At 51.7% G+C, this 5,599-nt stretch overlaps 1 long non-coding RNA gene across 1 annotated transcript; it reads right to left on the bottom strand.

Annotated features, from left to right (window-relative positions):
- Positions 1-220: 220 nt before the first annotated feature.
- On the bottom strand, positions 221-4,454 carry LOC122686503. Its single transcript, XR_006338799.1, has 3 exons — positions 4,336-4,454; positions 3,810-3,877; positions 221-892 (listed from the first exon to the last, which is right to left on the bottom strand). It is a non-coding gene; the product is annotated as an uncharacterized LOC122686503 (long non-coding RNA).
- Between the last annotated feature and the right edge of the window lie 1,145 nt (positions 4,455-5,599).

Raw genomic sequence — 5,599 nt, 5'->3', positions numbered from 1 at the left:
ATGGTTTTTCTTGTGTCAGGGAAGTCCTTGTGTCCAAATATGTAATCGTAGAAAAATAAATGTGATAAAACATTAAATAGAAGAGGGTGTTGTTTGAAAGAAACTAATTGTTAACAAGTTGTTTAATTACGAGGATAACATCCTTGAAAAAAATAAAAACCACTCATGTTTCTAACTCCAGATCCTTTTCTTTACTGTTGTCATATAAGCAGTTATTTATTACTCTGGTTCAGGTATTAGAACTAGAGAATAGCAGGCAGCTTTAGGGTGGAACCAATCAACTCTGTGAAAAATCTAACTATTTTAGTTCAGACTTTTGGATGTGGGGCTGGATTCTAGCCACCAAGAGTCCTTGCAGAAGTGAGACGGCAGGACCAGTGAGACCTTCATCTAGATCCTGTCAAAGAGGAGGGTTTTAAGTTACCTGGAGCCCCCTTTCTGGTCAGGCACTGACATGAGTCATAGAGGCTCACTCCTCACACTCTGTGAATCTGTAGAGGCTTTGGGCTTTTCCCCACCTCACTGGATCTGGGGTGATCCAATGCTGAGCCATGGGATCAGGTGCCAAGGTCCTGGAGCAGAAAAGCCATGGGCTGTTCAGGTAGGAGGTGTTAACATGAGACCAACCACGATGCTCACTCTTTGCAGATCCAGCCAGAGGGACAGCCTTGATGCTCAGTGTGGCCGTTACCCTTCACCTAATATTCTTCCTGTCCTACGTTTCCCTGGACTGCTTCCTTCTCCTGGGCTATGTCTTGATCTCCGGGAGACTTCAGCTAAATGAAAGAGCGTAGAATCTGGAGTCTGGCAGATGTGAATCCAAACCTTGTCACCAGCCCTGTTAGCTGTGTGATTGGGGCAAACTGTCCTTTCTGGGCAATGATCCCTTCATCTGTAAAATGCAATCAGAAAGCAAACACAAAATCAGTGAGGATGAGCCAGGCTCTATGTGAGTGGTCTGGTGCTTCTCGGTGTCTCCTAAGCGTCGGGCTGCTCTCCAGCACCCATCCCCGCGGGGGCCTGTCTGAGATGGCAGGTGTGCGCGCAATTCAGGGACTTGGAGCACAGAAAACAAACCAGAGACAACGGCAGGAACGATCCATTTAGTAGAAGAGCGTGGGCCGGGCCTCACCTGTGGCCTGAGGACAGGCCAGGTCTGCGGGTGGGAGGGGCGGGTGCGGGGATGCAAGTCCTGGAGGCGCCCCAGGTGCCGCAGGTGAAGGCTCGGGCACTTCAGGGAGGTGGCCTGAAGGACCAGGTGTGTGCGCATGCGCGCGCGCGCGCACGTGCATCTGGGCGCGTCCATGGCGGCAGGCCTGGTACCAGAATCGGAAGAGGAGACATATTAATGTGAGGTGAGGCGCGAAGATTGGATGGGCGACGGCAGATGGCTGTCCACAGAGGACTGTCCGCACTGGGTTCCGCCTGGAGCATGGGGGCCTCGCGCCCAGTCTGTCCGCTCCCGGGGCTGCCTGTGGGACGCCGGTGCTGCCCCCGCTCCCGTCTCCCTTCAGGAGGGCCACGGCCTCGCGCGCGGGTGGGCAGCACGGGATGCGGCTCGCTCTGTGCCCCGGAAGGCCTCGCTTCCATGGAGGCCGGGGCTGTGGTGCATGTGCGCGACTTCACACGGCCCCTCGGCGCAGTGACAGTTGAGGAGGAGCCTTTGGATGTTCCCTTGACCTGCTGTTGAGTGTCTGACTGGTTTGAGGTGTGAACCCGGCACCGCCCTTGGAGATTCGCTTCTACCTGGTGTGTTAGTGCGCGAAGTGAGTGGCCACCCTCAAGCCGAAGGTCGAGCAGAAAGCCACCAGCCCTGAGAAGATGGGTCTCCTCTGAGATGATGGCTTGACTGCCCTTTAAGACAGATGCCACAATGTCTTTCTTATTTTCCCCAAACATCCTGGTTTCTCCTCCGGGCCCACAGGAGGGAAGAAGGAGGAGGAGAGTGAGACGTGAAGGAAGCGTCTGGAGGAGAAGGACCCAGGAAACGGATTCCTGGCAACGTCCTCCGTCGGATAAGCATCATCGGGTAATATGTTTCAATTACCTTTTCACCTGGACCTTTGTTTGCCCTTGATTTTTATCCATGGCACATTGATAATATTCTTCGTTAAACTGTGGGACTTTCCCAGACTCAACACCGTGCTCGTAAAACACCATTTCAAAATGTCTTTTTTTTTTTAAAGTGTAAACAAAAAACACACCTAGATCAACAGAGAAGTACAACTGCTGCAACAGAGTGGCTGTAAGCAGGTTGACAAAGCCGTTTTCTCAATGGATACATTAGATATTAAAATGCAGGAGTTTAAGTGAAGAGCACGAATCAAATGCTTGTGGTGACACTTAAAGAGCTCACAACTCTCTGCGATAACACAGCCAAATTTAAAAAGCAGTTGTAAACATGGGAGGAAGGAGAAGTATGCATGAATATTTGAAGTAGAGTCAGGCCTGTGGTGCCTTCTGCCAGAAACAGCTGGCTGCCCCCAAGGGTCAACAGAGCAGGTGGGTCAGGGGAGACCTGCAAACCAGCCAGTAGCCCTCATCTCTCAGAACATACCTCTTCGTGGATGCCCAGGAGAGTGGAGGTGCTGATCCTTGAGAGGTGCTGATCCTTCCTTCTCAGTGCCCTTTGCCAACATTCTAGTACCTAGTGAGCATGCAGACTCCAGGGCAGCGTAAGAGAAAAATGTGCCAGGAAAGAGTTTTCCCTTTTACTTCCTGAGAAGTAAATTTAAAAAAGAATATCCTGTCTTGGGTCCTCAGATTTCTGGTATGAGGAAGTCATGAAGATGAATGCCCAGGGGACAATGTCTTCCTTCCTCTCAGCTTTCCTTTCCTGGCAGGGCCAGCCCCAGGTCAGGGGCGTGTCCCAGCAGCCCTCACCACCTGGCCTAGGGAGCACGAGGTTCCTTAGGACAGGGAACAGCCTCCTTGGGCCTGGGGGCACAGGAGGGAACGACTGCATGTGTGTTATGGCTTCCACACCTCTCAGGCCAAGAGCTAAAGTGCTTTATTCCACCCCATCTCTAAATCATTTCAGTTGGGTTTCCTTGGTCTTTCTATTTACAAGGTCACAAGTTGCTGACATGGGGTGAGTGGAAGGTGAATGCCACCTTCTAAAACCATTGTCAAATCAGCCCAACACATCTCTGTGCTTTTCATAAGTTAATTGCTAACTTCCAAGGGAAAAAACACCGTTTCTTACTTTCTGGTCTCTTATCACATATGCTGAGCACGGCTTGGTTAAGCAGTAACTCTTGCTATGCAGGTAAACAGAATTCCCTGACCCACCCCCTTCGAAGGGAGACTTTGAATCTAAGAACTGGGGGGAGCAGTCAGCAGCTATTAATAACTCGCCGAACTGGAAGTGATTCAGTTTCATTAATACACCTTGAGAACATTTACATCCACAGAGGACAGAGTGTTTACAAGGCCTGAGTAGGTTTTATGGAAAAGCAGCTTTATGGGCCCTGGGGCTGTTCTTGTGCCAGCGCCGACCTTCACAACAGTGGGCTATTACTTGACTGAAAACCTCAAGCTTTTGCTGAAGTTGGCCCTCACTCTGGCTTTTCAGAGGTTCTATAAATGGCCGGCACCTCAAGAGTCAGCAGTGGTTTGGGGACTTGGTAGTGGGTGAGCTTGAACTCCATCCAGGCCTTGGATGTAGAGAGTGGAGGAGAGACGGCGGAGCTCCGGCTTTGTCCACATGAGTGGGTGGAGGGACTAGGCCACCTATGGAGTGTGACTTGGAAGTTGCCAGGAAAGCAGGCCCCTGACAGAGAAGTAGGCCTCTCTCCTCAAAGACCTACCTCAGAGTCTGAAATTTAGACCAGGAGATCTCTGCACTTCTGTTTGGGCGTGGTCTCCAAAACATCTCCTGTAAAATGCAAAAATCCTACTTAAAAGAGGAATGTATTAACATATCAGCACCCAGACCACAGTCTATGCGTTGGAGTCACCTGCAGGATGGGGACCTCCCCCAGCTGGCTTCTCACCAGGGACTGGGGCCCCCTACTTCCCTAAACCCATGTTGCCTGCATGTCCCCTGGAGCGCCTGTGGAGAGAGCCCTTGCTGCTGTTGTCTGGAGCTCGTGTCCTCGTGGTGGCTTTGAGATTTCTGCCATAGTGCATACATTCAGGATTGGAGTAAGAGCTTTAATCCTGAACTTTATGACAATATTCCCCTCCCTGGCCATGAGATATTCCAGTTCAGCCCCTGCCCATCCCACCCACCTCTCACCTCTGGTTCTGCCCCCCACCCCTGCACACCCCCCACCCCCCAGACAGGAAACGGCTGTAGAAGCCCACCAAGTAGAAATCTGCCTCCCTTCCCACCTGTGCGCTGGTGGTCTCAGCTGCAGTGCTTGGAGCAGCCTTTCCACCTTGCGCCCGCCTGCTGGAGCCTGTTGCATCCTGTCCCTTCCTGGGCAGCACCAACCTGCACACCATCCTTTCCACCGTCCTTGCACCCTGGCCCCTAACATGCTGCCTGCTGCACCGCCAAGGCTCACAGTAAGTTGGTCAGAGGACTCTCTTCCTGCATCATGTTTGCAGGGCGCTCTGGGTGGTGCTGAGGTTAAGGACTTCAAGGAGGGTGCGCTGGTGCGTGGAGGGGGTGCCACATAGGCTGGGCCATAAACCAGAACAACAGCCACGTGCAGCCATGGGTGTGCTGCTTTAACGGGGGTATCTCAGGGTTATCCCGACTCACAGGGAACTGGAGGCTCCCAGGGTGGAAAGTGGAGGCCAAGGCCCCCCAGGAGGTGTGGAGGGAGGTGGAGGCAGGGTGCTCAGGATGGCTTCTTGTTCCCCATGCTTCTGGGCCAGTTGGCGTGGGGTTGGCACAGTGTAGGAGGGCTCCTGATGCTCGCTGCTGCTTGGTAAAACAACCACTCTTCTCTGGTCACTCTGCTCGAATGTATGTTTTAAGTTTGTGTCAGCAAGGAGCCTGTTGCGTGTGTGCATTTTGCAAGACAGACAAAGCACAGGAGCATGACGTCAAGAGTTGCTGGGTTGAGTTGTGGAAAGAGTAGCATTTGCCCGTTTTTCCACATGCTCTCCTCACAAGTCAGTGAATTAGTTCATTCCTTCACCAAGTGTTTTATTAAATCGGATGCAAGATACCATTGTGCACTCTGGTATCAGATGGTCTTAATCTAGCGGCGAGGCACAAAGCAGCAGCTGGTGCCAAGGGTGTGGGTCTGGGAGGGGTGGGGTGTCTTGAGACGGAGGCCGTTTCTTGCTGAAGTGACTGCAGGTGGCATGTGACCTGGCTGCCAGCAATGGGGCGTGTGGGCTGTTCAGTACGAACATGGCAATGGGCCTGTCGCCTCCCCCAGGGCCATAAAGCAGGCACTCCATCAGTATTTACTGAGCTGATTTGTAATCTCACATGCAGCCACACAGCTGAATAGACGAATTGTGTTTATGGCTGAGTCTGGTACAGTGTATTTCATTAGCACAGTGATGATGAAAAACAGCTCGTGTTATTTGCCTCACTCTAAAATGATTGCATATCTTAATTATAAGGCAAGGATTCTTAATCTGGAGATCCCAAATGAACCTAATCTTTAGACCCAGATATTACATGCAAAAATTT

Source organism: Cervus elaphus, chromosome 30, assembly GCF_910594005.1.
Source record: "Cervus elaphus chromosome 30, mCerEla1.1, whole genome shotgun sequence".
In the NCBI taxonomy this organism is placed as follows: domain Eukaryota; kingdom Metazoa; phylum Chordata; class Mammalia; order Artiodactyla; family Cervidae; genus Cervus; species Cervus elaphus.
This window is presented reverse-complemented; position numbering and strand designations above follow the sequence as displayed.